Source organism: Lynx canadensis, chromosome A1, assembly GCF_007474595.2.
Source record: "Lynx canadensis isolate LIC74 chromosome A1, mLynCan4.pri.v2, whole genome shotgun sequence".
NCBI lineage: Eukaryota > Metazoa > Chordata > Mammalia > Carnivora > Felidae > Lynx > Lynx canadensis.
Genome location: NC_044303.2, coordinates 71,784,917 through 71,800,608, shown reverse-complemented (window position 1 = coordinate 71,800,608; position 15,692 = coordinate 71,784,917). Strand labels below are relative to the sequence as shown.

Sequence of the window (15,692 nt, the reverse complement as noted above, 5' to 3'; positions counted from 1 at the left end):
AACAAAATCTCTAGAGAAAAATTCTCCTTCAGCTTTTGGTCTTCACTCTTCTAATTTCTGGGCCTCAAGTTTAGTTCTAGGAGCCAGAGGACAGAAGGGAAGTCATTTCTTTCACTGTCTCCTACACCCACTGTTTTATTTTAAAAGGGAGAATTGGTATCAAGACTATATGATTATCTGCATCCAGTATGGTACCAGCGCCGAGTGTGGATGCTCCAGTGTGAGGCTTTGGTGATGTGTCCATGCGTCCTCCAGGAGGCATTCCCCGGTGTGGGCTCATTTCTGTGTGTGTAGCTGTGGTGTGTCCCCAAGTGCATCTGGGTCCCACACAGACTCAAGCCGGATACGAGGTCCCGGGCGGGACGCGTTAGGACATTAGCGTCCGCGGCTGGGCGCCCCAGGTGTGCACGGCGGCGGCGGCGTGGTTCCCGGCGCGTGCCCAGGTGTGGGCGGGGTAGGAGCGGGCGGGTACCGCGTCCCGCCTCCAGGGGGCGCCGCCGGGGGCGGCCTCCTGGGGCGGCGGCGCCAGTCTCGCCGGGGATTTCCGCTCGCTGCCTGGTCCGCTCTCCCCGACGGCGCCGCGCTCTGCGGCAGGTGAGGCGCTGGAAGCGGGGCGAGTCGGGGCTCCTGTCCCCGCTCCCTCCGCGCGGGGGCTCTGGGGACTCGGGCGTCGTTCCCTGCGGGGCGCGTTGCGTCCGGGCCGAGTGCGGCGCCCGCGGCAGCCGGAGACGGGGAGGGGAGGCCGGGGACCGAGCGTGGCCGTGAAGGGGACGCGGGCGGCCTGCGGGACCAGCCGGCGAGGAGGGGACATCGGGCCGCGAAACGCGCTCCCAGAGCCGCTGCGCGCGGCGTGACGCGGGTGCCCCCGTCAGAGTGGGCGAGGGCGGGAAAAGTTAGGGACTGCCTGCAGGTGTGGACGCTGCCGGTTCCTAATAAGCAAAGAGCGATGATTATCCCGGAGGTCGTTTGAAAAGGATCTCTCAGGTGAACGAAGGTAGCCGTGTTCAAAAATGCTGCTTTTAATTTCACAGGTTCCTGTTTGTGAGGAAACTGAAAGCTGCCAGAGCAATCTGAAAACTTCTGGCATTTGTCAGTTTATGACCTTAGGTTTCTTTGGAGCTGTTAGTGACACATGTGAATCTCAGGGAGGAATTTCTCCTGCTCCCTTGATTCCGAAGTCTGGCTTATTGCTATTTCACTGTATTGGCCAGAAATAACTCCGTAACTGCACTTGAAACCCTGTATAGGCGCGTGGTTAAAAAAAAAAAAAAACAAAAAACAACATACCTTCTTGACTCCAAGCTTGCTTTGTTAATATTGAACTGATCAGAAAACTCCTGAGACTTGCAGCCACTTTTTGAAAAGCAGATACTTCGTTTTGCCACCTGTCCTAGGGAGAAATCACGTGTTAAAAACTAAAGGACATCTCTAAATCTGTTGGGTTGACCTATATGAGGTGTAGGTCGCACACCGTCAGTCCGTCTGTACTTTTTCCTATGACTGAAGACTGTTCTCCCCGGTCTCATTCACTTTATTGAAATGCTAATATGGGGAGCTCCTGCAGTTTGCCCTTATTTTCCCAAAATGCCTTGTTTTCCTGAACTGGCTCCCCAGAGAAGCTAGGAGTTCCTGAATAAGCAGACTACCCTGGTAGAGAGCATTTGTATTTCAAAAGCCGAGTTTGTGAGGTTAAATTAATTTTTAATTGGTGGATTTTTGTTCGGAGATATTTTGGACTAATTGACCTTGCTCACCAGGGTCTTAACTGTTAGCACCAGACCTAGAGAGAGAGAGGGACTCCGTGTAAGAAGGGGTGAAGGGGGGAGGGGGGACGTGCCTGAAGAGAAGACTCTACTTTTTTTCTTTTTTATTAAAGCAAATGCAAAAGCAGAGGGATAGTACAGTGAACTTCCACATATCTATCAAATAGATTGGACAGTTTGTTAAAGCAGTTTCTTTGGCCACATCTGCTTCATCTTCTTCGTTGTCGGAAGCAGTTTCAATTCCAGACACGTATCAGGTCACCCTTAAATAGTGCATTATGCGCCTCCAACAAAAGGGCTTTTTCCTGTATAACCTTAACACCGTTGTCACCTCCTGATCATATTGGCAATAATTCCACAATGGTTTCTAAGACCCAGTCCACAAAGTTCCTTGATTGCCTCAAAAATGTGCTTACTTTTACTGTTAGTTTGTGTGAATTGGAATCCATACAACATCCACAAATATCTGTTGTGTCTTAATTTAGGACAGGGGTTCAGCAGACTTTGTAAAAAAAAAAAAAAGGGGGGGGGGCAGATACTAACTCCTTTAGGCTTTGAGGGCCATGTGGTCTCAGTTGCAACTACCCAACTGTGTGATCCCCAAAAGGTAGCTATAGATGATGTGTGTACATGAATGAGCATGGGTGCATTCCAATATACTTTTGTTTTCATGACTTAAAAAAAAAATTTTTTTTAATGTTTATTTCTGAGACAGAGAGAGACAGAGCACAAGTGGGGGAGGGGCAGAGAGAGAGGGAGACACAGAATCAGAAGCAGGCTCCAGGCCCTGAGCTGTCAGCACAGAGCCCAATGCGGGGCTTGAACTCACGGAGTGTGAGATCATGACCTGAGCTGAAGTCAGATATCCAACCGACTGAGCCACCCAGGCGCCCCTCATGACTTTTTGTTTGAAACTTCACTGGCAGGCTGGTCTTAAACCAGGGTTGACCCTGGTCTATCACAGCCCCAGTGATTTACTGGTGGCCCTTGGTTGCCTGTAGATGCCTCACATTCTGGATTTATTTGGCTTTTTGTATGGTGTGGTTTAGCTTGCTCCTCTATCCCCTGTATTTCCTGTAAACTGGAAGTTAGTTCTAAAGGCTTAGGTTAATTAGGTTCCATTTCTCCATTTTTGGCAGGTAAACTTCAGAGGTGGTTTGATTTTTTTTTAAGTTTATTTATTTATTTAGAGAGAGAGTGCATGTGAGCAGGGAGGGACAGAGAGAGAGGGAGAGAGAGAATCCCAAGCAGGCTCTAAGCTGTCAGCACAGAGCCCAACATGGAGCTTGGCCTCATGAACCATGAGATCAAGACCTGAGCCAAAATCAAGAGTTGGACACTTAACCAACTAAGCCACTCAGGTGCCCCTGAGTTGTTTTTTAATACAAATTTATGATTTCAAAAGACTCATAAACCCTCATCCAAGAGGCTCAATATTCCTAAATTGGCTTTGCCTGGTGGCTGAGAATACACCTTTTTCTTTCTCATCTTATTTTCCTTACTTGAAGAGGATATGGGTGCTATTTCTCAAGGGTGTTGACTACTTTGAATCCTTCTGCCAGGTCAGTGGACACCCTCCTCTGTTCAAGACCCTTGGGAAATGTGGACCACATTTTCCCACTGAATGGAAATACCTTCCTTCTTGGGCCCAGACCCAGGGTTTCAGATGCCATCTAGCAGGGGCTGGGTGGTTTGCTTTTGTTTTTAAGCTCTTTGTCTCTGAAACACTCAACTTTTCTTCACTCATCTTTCTCTTCATCCCCCCAGCAGGACTGAGAGAAGGACACCTGGTTCATGGGCTACTGGTCACACTGTGAGGTGGGGATACTTATCCCGGCGTCCCATTAGGAAGGATTCTGAAGTCAAAAGCTTTGTAGGCTCTCACACTTACTATGGTGCTGGACTCCAAGGTGACCGGGTTTTGAAGAAACAAGTTTACGGGTAAGAATTGTTTTTTCCTTTGTTCTGGAGTGCGTCTTACTCCTAAATCCTAGAGTACCAGAGGAAGTATCTTGACAGTGTCACTTGGAAGTCCTTGCTTTTCTCATGTTTAAGATTAGTAGGTGAAACTCTCTGTTCATCCCTGTACCCATTTTTCCAGATAACGTGGTATTGGCCTTTTTCTTAATGATTTGTAAGGATTCTTTATACATTGGAAATACATACTAATCATTTGTCATATATGTTACAGCTGTTTCCCCCATTAAAAAAATTTTTTTTAATGTTTATTTATTTTAAGAGAGAGAGTAAGTGCACACATGGGAGGGGGAGAGAGAGAGAGAGAGAGAGAGAGAGAGAGAAAGAAAGAGAAAGAGAATATCCCAAGCAGGCTCCAAATTGTCAGTGTGGAGCCCGACATGGGGCTCAAACTCACAAACCGATTGAGATCATGACCTGAGCCGAAATCAAGAGTCGGATGCTTAACTGACTGATCCCCCTGGTGCTCCCTGTTTCCCTCACTTTTTGTATTTTGTTTATAATATTTATGCTCTGCAGAAAATTTAAATATTATATAGGAAAAAAGTTATCAATTTCTCCTTTATAGTTCCCTTGCTTTTTGTTTTGCTTAGAAAGACTTGCCCATTTCAAGATTGTTTTTTTAAAGTCTTAACACAGGTAAATGAACATGTGATAACTAGGAACATGGAATCCTGTAAAAGAAGAGTAATAAAGGGGGCTCTTTCTACTAGATAATGTAACATTGAATTGATTAAATGTTGGTGTTAAGATTGGCCCTACATTGATAAGTGTTAAAATTGGGATTTGGGTATTTGGGGGATCATTATACCATTATTCTACCTCTGTATATATTTGACTTCTGATAATAAGAAATTTTCTTTAAAAAAAAAAAAAGAATAGTAGGGGAAAATCATCTTTGTCCCCATTTGTTCATATTCAGCAACTAGTAAGTTTCTCTGTGTTGAACACTGGGGTGTGTTGTGTTAATCAGTACACAGGATCTTGGAACTTAGATTTCTCACATAGGAGACAGATATTAATGTTACGGTCAAGGGCAACAACTCCTGTGTCAGACTACCTGGCTTCAGATCCCAGCTCTGCCCTTACTAGTTGGGTGATTTTGACTTTTCTAATTTAAAAAAATGAGGGATAATAATTATGTCTACCTGATAGGGTAGTTGGAAGGATTGGATGAGAAAACCCATGAAAATTCCTTCGCATGGCATTAAGCGTTTAGTAGTTGCTCAGTAAATGTAAGCTCTGAAGGAGGAGAATAACTGTAGTCAGGCAGACACTGAGGTGGAGAGGTGTAGGAGTGAATGAGTGTATGGAGTGGGGGTCCTGACCTGCCCTGGGCTGGTTAAGGACGTTTGGGAGCACTTTTCAGAGGAAAAGACCTTTGAGCAGAGATGTGGTATGTGGAATATCTTGTCTTTTTTTTTTTTTTTTTTTTTTTTTTTAAAGAGAGAGAGAGAGAGAGAGAGAGAGAGAATGCGAATGGGAGAGAGGGACAGAGAGAATCTTAAGCAGATTCTTGCTCAGCATGGAACCTGACAAGGTTCTCAATCCCATGACCCTGGGATCACGACCTGAGATGAAATCAAGTCTGACACTCAACTGACTGAGTCACCCAGGTGCCCCAGGAATATCTTGTCTTTCAAATCGAATGAAAGTGCCCTTCATTGGTGAAGTGAGAGGGTGGTGGGGTCACAGGCCAAGGCCTAGAGACTAGGAGAGGTGTTTTCTAGTGCCACCAGAACAAGGTGTCACCAACTTCGTGGCTTAAAACAACGCAGATACTTGTCTTATGGTTCTTTAGGTCAGAAGTCAACACGGGTCTCACTGGGCTGAAAATCAGGGCATCAGTGAGGCTGTGTCCCCTCTTGGAGATGCTGGGAAGTATCTGTTTTCTAGCCTTTTCCCACTTCCAGAGGCTGCCCACATTCCTTGGTTCACGGGCCCCCTCCCTCCACCTTGAGAGATAGCATTTCGTCCCTTTGTCCCTTTCACCATGGTCACAGTTCTCCCTCTGCTCCCAGCCAGGAAAGCTCCTCCAGTTTTGAGGAGTCATGTTCATTAGATTGGGCCCATTTGGATAATCCAGGATAATTTCTGCATCTTAAGGCCCTTAACATTAATCACATCAGTCAAGTCCCTTATGCCATGCAAGGTAACATGTTCACAGGCCCTGGGGACCTTTGGGAGGCCTTTATTGAGTCACCTCACCTTGTGCTGCAGTAGGCGCTTCAGGGTCAGACATTTGGGACAGTCAGTTACTACCAGGCGCTAATAATTTCCAGGGTGTGGTGCCTCTGCTCTTCCATGCTGAGGCGGTGACTTGAGACTCTTGGGGCCTCTCCTTCAGCATTGGGGAGAGAGGCTTCTGGTTGACAGGAGACAGGCCTGCATGCGAGATGTCCCCCATCGTTGGGAGCTCCACTGAACAGCTGTCAGAACCCTGATCCACTCCTGTGCCCCACCCTTCCCACGAGTCACTCCTGCCTGTGCAGGAGCCTTTTCCCGCTGCAGCTCTTTAACCTTTATTTTCTCTGCTATTTTTGCCTGTGTAATTGTCTTTGCCCACTAGCCTTAAACACTGTCAGACTATTTTAAACAGAATTCATGCTAAAATATTTAGTATTTTCTCATATATTAACTCTGTTTAGATGAGAACCACACCTTCCCCTTTTAATTCCCCCATAGTATCTTCCACATAATAGGCCACCAGTAAGAAAGAAATTTCCAGTCGGTTGACAGTGTTCTTGGGACTCTGATATTTTGAGTTATGTCAGAATAAATTGGAGTGACAAAGAATAAATAAGAACTTCTCCTATTCTGATTCTCCTTGTGTTCATATTTACTGCATCTGTTTTTAAACTTTTGAGTATTAATTACCTCCTCCTGCTGTTGTCACCTGCACTTAGGAGTATGCAGCAGAGAAGTTCGTGAAAATCATTAATATTTCTACATCTTAGGTTGGTTTTACTAATTTATGAGTATTAAATGAGATTTGAAAAACATTCTTTAAGCCATTTCTCATGCCATTATTGAGCCCTTATTTGTGAGAAGAATCACAACTGCCTGTTTTAAATTACTCTTTCTGCCTCAATTTGGTTTTCTATAAAGTTAGATACAGATTATAAAAGCCTAATAAAAACTATAAGGAGAAATCACAGTTGACTTTTGAACAACATGGGTTTGAACTGTGTAAGTCCGCTTATATGCAGCCTTATTAAAAAAATAAATACAGTGTTATAAATGTATTTTTTCTTCCTCAAGATTTTCTAAATAACCTTTTCTTTTTTCTAGCTTACTTTATTGTAAGAATACAGTATATAATACATACAGCATACAAAATATGTGCTAATTGACACATGCTATCACTAAGGTTTCTGGACAACATGAAGCTATTAGTAGTTAAGTTTTGGGAGTCAGAAGGTATACTCTAATATTTCAAATACAGGGTGTTGGCACTCCCCCAACCCCGGCATTGTTCAAAGGTCAACTGTAGTGTATCTTATAAGTGAATAAAAAACAGTTAAATGGCATTTTGGGGAGTATTTACAAAGACGAAGTCACTGGTTTTTTGTTTGTTTTTTTTCCCCTCTCTGTCAGTGTTTTATTATGAATGTTTCCAGCCATACTCAAAAGTAGAATACAGTAAACCTTCATGAAGCAACACAGCATCAGAAATGCATGCACCATCCTGGCTTTGCCACACTTGTTCCATTAGCCCTTCTCCCTTCGTTTTTTTTGAGTTTTTGTTTATTTGCTTACTTCTGAAGAATTCTGAAGCCAATACCAGAAACTGTGCCATTTTATCACTATTTTAGTACGATTTTTTTTTAAGTTTAGTTTAAAAAACTACAGTCCTTCCTAACAATGAACAAAAAATCCTTAATATCTTCCGATAATGTATTTAGATGAGATTGGGCGCATTCAGGGTGGTATTGCTATAGATTCTAATACTGTATTCAAATACCCCATTTGCCTAAAAAGGTATGTGCAGTTGATTTATTCAAACCAGGGTCAAAACAAAGCCCACTCATTGTATTTGATTTATACATCTCCTAAGCCTCTCTTAATAAATAATTGATGTATTCCAGGCATTAGCTTAATTCAGAGTTCTCTTATTACTTTTCCCTCTTATTTTTAACTCTGTTTTAGAGTAGTCACATACTCTCATACTTTCATTCACTATTATTAGAATTTATATAAAGTAAAATTGGCCTTTTTTGTTGTATAATTCTGAGTTTTAAAGTTGATTAATTCATGTAACCATCAACACAGTCCTTTTACATTACAGAGCATTTCCATCACCAAAAAAAAAAAAAAAAAAAAAAAAAAAAAAGCCAGAAAACAAAACCAAAAACTACCAGAGGACCAAAACATCCCTCATTCTGGCCCATTGTAAGTCAAACCCTCACTCTTCCCCTAATTGCTGCAAACTTTGATCTGGTTTCCATCTTGATAAGTTTTACCTTTTCTAGAATGTCACATAAATGAAATTAAATAGTTTGCAACCTTTGAGACTACCTTCTTTCACTCAGACAACGTCTTTGAGGTTCTTCCATGTGTGTATTCTTTTTATTGCCGGGTAGTGTACTCCATCTTCCGGACATACCCCAGTTTATGTATATTCACTGTTGAAGGATGTTGGACTCTTTACAGTTTGGGGAGATTGTGAGTAAAGCTGCTATAAATATTTGTACACAGGTTTTTATGTGGTTGAAATTTTCATCTTTTTAGAGCAAATCCCCAGGAGCAAAATGGCTGGGTAATATGGTAAGTGTGTACTTAACTTTTGAAGAAACTGCTAAACTTTTCTAGAGTGGCTGCATCCCGACCATTTTGCATCTCAGCCACCTATGTGTGAGAGTTCCAGTTGCTCCATATTTTTGTCAGCACTTGATACTATCAGTTTTTTTTTTATTTGAGCCCACCTAATAGGTGTGTTGTTTTTTTTTAATTATTTAATTTCAGATTTTTGAGCACAATAGACCATTATTTTAATAATTAAATTTATTTTATATACCTGTTATAAAAATAATTATTTCTGGTTTTCTGGTGATATTCCATATTTAAATGTGGTAAATATTCTCTATGGAAAATAATTAAAACCAGAATGTTATTTAGGTAGGAGACTTTCTTAAGTCTCACTAGTTGAATCATCATATTTGGCAAAGATTAACAGAATAGTGTCTGAATGCAGGATGCGTTTTGCAGTGATCCCTTCATTATATGCATCTTGTGTGTGTCTCATTCCTATTTTACAAATAGTAACCGATAGTGCCATGACTGCTTTTGCCATCAATTTTATGCTAGATTAGATTGTTCAGTGAATAGTAAGTTACATGAGACAACTGGACATAAGTAAAGAGTAATTTCTTTGAATGCCTTTTAACTACAGTGAACACTGTTGTAGTTTAAAAATGGACTGCTCCTGGGGTGCCTGGGTGGTGTAGTCGCTTAAGCGTCTGACTCTTGATCTCAGCTCAGGTCATGATCTCACAGTTTGTGAGTCTGAGCCCCACATCGGGCTCTGCGCTGATGGTGCAGAGTCTGCTTGGGATTCCATCTCTCCTTCTCTCTGTCTCTTCCCAACTTGTGCTCTCTCTATCTCTCAAAATAAATAAATAAACTTAAAAATTTTAAAAATAAAAAATAATAAAATAAAAATGGACTGTTCCCATGTATCTGAAGCAGTAGTGAAAACTTGCCTTTAAATACTTTTTTTTTTAATTTAAGCATATTAAGCTCAAGGAAGAAAACCATTTGAAATTTGTGAAATAAAGATCATATGCCTCTTTTTGGATGACTTAGGGACCATAGTCACTGGTCTCTATTGCTTGAAAGTGTGCAGTTGCTTCCTAGATTAAAGTACCTAAATGTCACTGCTGATGTTGTTGTCCCTCACTTCTTGAATTAGATGAAACTGTGGGAAGTCTCAGGGTGCACAGGTCATTGCTATGAGATAGCCCTATCAAGTCTCACCCATTAGCTGCCGTAGTTTGAGCTTCAGGTTGGTAGTATCATTTGAACAGTGGAAATTACTGTCATCTAGAATCTCCCTGTTTCCTTTCTGAAAAGTTGCTTAGACTTGTTGACAGACCTTCCTTTGTAATGCAGGGGCATTAGAAAGAAGAACTGAGCCTGATGTGAAGAAAAAAGATGGAGGACAAGTTGCCAGATGGGCTTCGGGGGTTGTTGTGGTATGAAACCTAAGAGGCCAAATATTAGGGAAATGTAGTTCAAAATGTATAGAAATGGGATGAGTTTCTGTAGCTAAGTCATTTTTGGTTTAAAACTAACGTAGTAGTTGGATTGGAATTTGGATTGGAATAAATAAAAAATAATGAAGGATTAGTAAGGTTGTTACCTCCATTGGACCCAAGTCTTTATTTTGTTTAAAAAAATTATTATAAATGTTCTTTAAACTTTATTCCTGTTGACATTAATAAGGTCCTATAAATGTGCATATATATGGGGAAGTGGAGGAAGGGATAATAGACGGGTATTGGGGTCTTAAATTGGGGTTTTAGAATACCAGACTAATACACCTGCTGCCCCCTGGTGGCAGCGTATTAAATAGTGAAGTTCAGAGGTGAGGAATTCTGGAGAGCTGAGTTGGTTGTATAAGAGGATTATAGGGGGAATCAGGAGATGTTTTCTCTTTCCAGCTCTGTTCATAATTACTATCCATATGACCTTAGGTAAATCATTTAGTTTGATTACCTTTTATTTTATAAGTTTCTTCCAGCTTTCACATCTTACAATTCTCTGATGGTAATAGCACATATTATGTACTAAAAGATGTGAAGTTCCACTTTTTCCATTAGCAGCTGAATCCTAATATATCCTATATATTTGTTTAAGAAAGCATACTCTAGAGTAACTCCTGAGGCACGATACAGATTCAGCTCTGGGCAGCAGACTGCATAGGCTATCTGTAGCACAGTCCATAATTAATCAGTGTGACGATCTTGCATTATTATGAAAGCTCACAAGTTACATCATTTAAAAAATAATTTTTATTGTGGTTAAAAAAATAACATAAACTTTACCATCTTAACCATTTTTAAGTATACAGTTCAATAGTGTTAAGTATATTCAGTGTTGTACAACATACCTCCAAAACTGTTACTTCTTGTAAAACTGAAACTGTGTACCCATTAGACAGCAACCCCCTACACTCCCCCTGCCCCTAGCAACCGCCATGCTACTCTCTGTCTCTATGAATTTGACTATTCTAGGTACCTCATGTAAGTGGAATCATACAGTATTTGTCTTTTTGTGACTAGTTTCTTTCATTTAGCATGATGTTCCTAAGGCGAATCCAAATTGTAGCACGTGACAGGATTTCTTTCCTTTAAGGCTGAATATTTGTATGTAGATACATTTTACTTCTCCATTCATCTATTGACAGACTCTTGGATTACTTCCACTTCTTTGCTATTGTGAATAATGCTGCAATGAACCAAGGATATGCTGCATTTTTAGTATACAGTGTTTACTAATGCAGAGAGGGTTTATACAATTTTTACATGCATAAAAGGTTAAATTTCATTATAAAAACACCATTCAACCATGCTAAATAACTAGGATATAGCTTTTTGTGTGGATGAGTAAGTTAAAAAAGGAATTAACATTTATCGAACATACAAACTGTATGTCAGGCACTTTTGTATCTGTGATCCATTCTGTTGTTTAGTGCTTACAGTAATTCTGTGATTTACCCTTCTCTTGGGAGGGGACTAATACTTATTAAAATCACTGTGTACCAGAATTTTTATATACATTATCTCATATAATCTTCATACATTAACCCTTGAGGTGTGCTTTAGTATCCCTGATGTAACTGAGGTTCAGAGATATGAAACACCTTGAACAAGGTCACATAGCTAAAAGGTAGCAGAGTTTTACCTGAGTACAAAGTGAAACATGTCTGTTTCAGATGTGTTCAACATATACCATACTTTCTCCTGCTTTCAGAAATAACACTACATCTATGATCTGAAAGATGTTGGAACAATATCAAGATTACACTGCTATAATAATTTATAAATAGAAACACTTCTGTAGTGCCTTTCCATTAAATAACAGTCTTTGGGTTTTCCTTGCAGAGAAACAGCATCGATTCAGATGAATTCATCTGAAATGTATCAAGGCTTACCTCCTGGGGCATTTTGCAAAATAAACCTTCCTAGGACTTCCAAAAGAGTGGTTCTCTTGTGCCAGTCCCCCCATTTCTGAGGTTATCTTCCATGTGTTATTTTCCCCTTTTTCTTTCTCCCTTTCCTTTGATGTGGCAGATAGCTAGTATCGTTTTCACCACTTTCTGCTCCCACCTCTCTTGAACGCTGTGCTGCTTGGGTTTGGAGTTTTGATCTGCTCCTTGCATAGTGTTTTTTCACAGGTAAAGGGTTATAAAATGTCCTCATAGGTAGTGGTTTTCTTGGTGAGTCAGTAAGTTCTTGGAAAGGCCCATTGCAACATGGGATTTTTCGACTAACAGAGATGTAGTGGTATAGCATCCGAGCAGCCACTTAAGCTTCTCTAAGAGTTCCTGTGCACTTAGGATGACTTGCATTGGTAATTTACAAGCCTAGTGATAGGTGAGGCTCAGGAATGCTTCCAAGATTCATTCAGGGCCTTCGATAATTCCTGAAAGCAGGATGTTATCCAGTAAATAAAGAAAATGAGAGTGGCAGAAATTGTGGTCACCACCAAATGTCCAATGTCTCCTTCCTTAGTTCCTGATCTGCAGTTTTATTCTGAGTGACCATGTCCCTCAAGTTATGGTAAAAAACAGGAAGGAGAAATGTGTGAGACTTCTGGCAAGTTTTGCAAAGAAACCTGAGTCAGTGAGGTTGCTCCTGTTCCTCACCCTGCCCTTCATAGTTCCTATTACTTCGCATGAAGATATTATGGCCAGTGTAATGGCAGCCATCTTTTCTCCTAAGAGGACCTTAAGAACGGAAGCCATCTGTTAGCAGTGACACCGAGGGGCCTGGTGTGCTGGCTTACACAAATGGCTACAAATTCTTTCTATTCTCTTGTGTGTGCACCTGTGCAGGGCACCTTTGCAGCCCCTCCCATAAAGGGAAGAAGTCACCATCTCCACCCCTAAACCTAGCACGGGGAGTCCCAGGCTGAGTGGGGTGAGTAGACTGCCCTTTTAGAGGGTTATCTCGATGTGGGCTGTCAGAGCCTGAGCGGCAAGAGGAGAGTTTATGTGCAGGGAAGGTGGTTGTGACTGAAATTGGAAATTAGTTACATATGGAAGGATTGATCATGTAATTAACTGTACCAAAGATCATATGAGCCAGCTATGCCACTGTTGAAGGGAGTTGTCAGTACAGAAATGTCAAGAACTAGGATGAACCGTGTGGTGGTATGGATTGGGTCAGGTGTGTGAGTGTGAACTCATGGTTTTCAATACGTATGGATATAAATGTGTGTGTGTGTGTGTGTGTGTGTATAGATAGATATAGATATATAGATATAGATATATGTGTACATAGTCTACTGAGGGAGCCTCTTGGGCAGATAACACTGCAAGAACAATAAGCACAGCTCACACCTAGATCTTGACTTCTAAATACCAACTAACAGGTGGAAACTAGGGCTCCTTGGAGAAATGGCTGGTTCCAGGCCTGGGGCAGAGAAAGTCCGAGATGAATGTGGAACATCTTGTGCCAGAAAGCAAGGAAATGCATTCTTAGGACTCAGTGACAGAAACAGTTCTGCCCACAAGGGAGGATTACACAGGGGAGATGATGTTTGAAGTGACCTGGGAACCTTGAAGGATGAGTAGGATTTTGCCAGGCAGCATGTTGAGGAAGGAAGAAGTTCCTTAGGGGCAATGGCAGCCTTATGAGCAAAGAGGGGGTCAGATTATACCTGCCACAGAGCAGTGTAAGGCATGGCCTAGATATGGCCGAAGAGAAAGATGCAGCTGGACACTGATTGTCCTGCGTGAGCCACGTGCAGAAACTTAGGCTTGACCCTTTAGAATTTGTTGTCTAGAGCTGCATAACAAATTATCCTTAACATCAGTGGCTGTAGACAACATGCATTATCCCCCATTTTCTGCAGGTGAGAATCTGGGAGCTGCTTGGCTCGTGGCTCTAGCTCAGGGTCTTCAGCAGGCTGCAGACAGGGTGTGGGCTGGGGCTGTGGTCATCTCCTAGCTGACTGGAGGAGTATCTGAGCTCACTCATGTGACAGCCAGCAGGCCTTGGGGCCTTTCTGGCTGTCGGCAGAGACCTCAGCTCCTCTCCACATGGGTGTCTCCTTAGGGAGTCTCACAGCATGGCAGCTGGCTTCCCTGACAGCGAGGGGTCTGAGGGAAAGAGTGTACCAGAGAGCCCTCCAGACGGAAGGCACAGTCTATTTAAAACCTAATCTCAGAAGTAACATCCCATCACATCCTCTGTATTGTGTTCATTTGAATCAAGTCACTAAAGCTAGCCTTTGCACAAGGGGCACGAATCACACAGGGACACTGTCAGTAGGGGAGAGGATCATTAGGGTCATCTGAGGGGGCCCCTCAGAGCCCAGGCTGGGAAACGGGGAGGGGCACGGTCTTGCATGCAGTTGCAGGTGGGGGGTGGTGAGGGCAAGCCTGGGGCAGTGAGACCATTTAGGAGGTGGCCATCCATGTGGGCAAGGAGAGGCCTTGTCATCAGTAGCTGGGAGCAGTTGGAGTGAGAGGAAAGAGGGCTTAGGTCACCAGGCGGTGCCGATGCCTCCAGATTATGTGTGTGCACCCAGCCGCAGCAGGCATCATCTTCAGAAACTTGTGATGAGATGCCTGCTGTTTGAAAAAACACCAATGCTTTCTTATTACTTGCCGTTAAGCAGATTGGTTCATGGACTTCAGTGGGTGGAAACCAGCTTCTGCAGAGAGGACTTTGCAGGATCCCTTTGCTGCCAGGAAACAAGTGGGAGCTGCTGGGCCATTACCTCATTTTAAAGCACATGCTCAGGCTGTGGGAGCTCGGCTGTAATCCCTTCAGTTTTATCTCACACATGTTCTCCACCCACACTGTTATTTGGTAGTGAAATGACACATGAAGGTTGCTTGGGTTTGAGGGCAGGCTGAGGGCAGGCTGAACTGTACCAGGCTCTACAGTTCTAGCGGATCCCTCTTGGAGGTCAACGCTGTGATCTTTACTGAGGACATCTGAAGGATGGCTTCTCCTTCCTGACATCTCCCCTTTGTTTGAAGTTTGACCTGAACACCAGCCAGTTACTTTAAAGAGTGATGTTTCCACAGAGATTTTGGATTTTGTATTTCAGGTGTGTCATCAGCAAGCCAACGTAAACAAGATTACCTGCACATTGGGGAAGTAGATGTGCATAAGTAGTGGGCACAGGGTCATAGGATTGGGGAGGGGGAGGTAGACAGGCCATCACTTGTGAAACCCTATATGTGGAGAAAAAGTATTTCAGGTTTACTTCACTCTAGTCTTTTCCTAGCATCATTATGTTCAAAGTTAAAAACAAGCATAGAGACCATCCATTAACCCCGAGTGATTCCTGGGAATGCGGCCATCTGGGAGAGTGGTAAAGTCATGCTTCTGGAAGGTGTGAACTGGGACCCTGCTTCCCTCCCCCATGAAGGGCTGGCTGCCACCACCCTGGGGCACACCCAGCACAGGGCCTGTATAGCCCTGTACTGTGTTATGCTGCTGACACCAGGTGTTGAAAGTTAAAAATGGAATTTATTCCACATGTTTAAAATGGTTATTCCTGTTGCTTAATACTTGCACTTAAGGCTGACCTTGAATCATAAGTGAGTGAAAACATGATGCTCTTAGAAAATTTGTATTCAGTAATAGTGTTTAGGAAACAGTTTCATAGTTACATAAAATGATGGGGCAGTTTAAATGGCTAATGTGTATTAAACTTGGAAAAGACCACCTTTTACTTATCTTGAGATCTTTTTATATCATCTTTACTTTT

At 42.5% G+C, this 15,692-nt stretch overlaps 1 protein-coding gene across 5 annotated transcripts in view; it reads left to right on the top strand.

Annotated features, from left to right (window-relative positions):
- The first annotated feature begins 519 nt into the window (after positions 1–519).
- The window catches only part of GGACT (gamma-glutamylamine cyclotransferase), a 49,126-nt gene continuing 33,953 nt past the window's right edge, over positions 520–15,692 (top strand). For 2 of the 5 annotated variants that reach the window (XM_030313523.1, XM_030313455.1), the window contains exons 1-2: positions 802–994; positions 3,534–3,704. The gene's annotated coding sequence lies outside the window, so the exon portion shown is untranslated. Of the gene's footprint in view, positions 595–801; positions 995–3,530; positions 3,705–15,692 lie in introns of those variants that run through there. The other 3 variants (XM_030313478.1, XM_030313470.1, XM_030313463.1) reach the window with 3 other exon arrangements.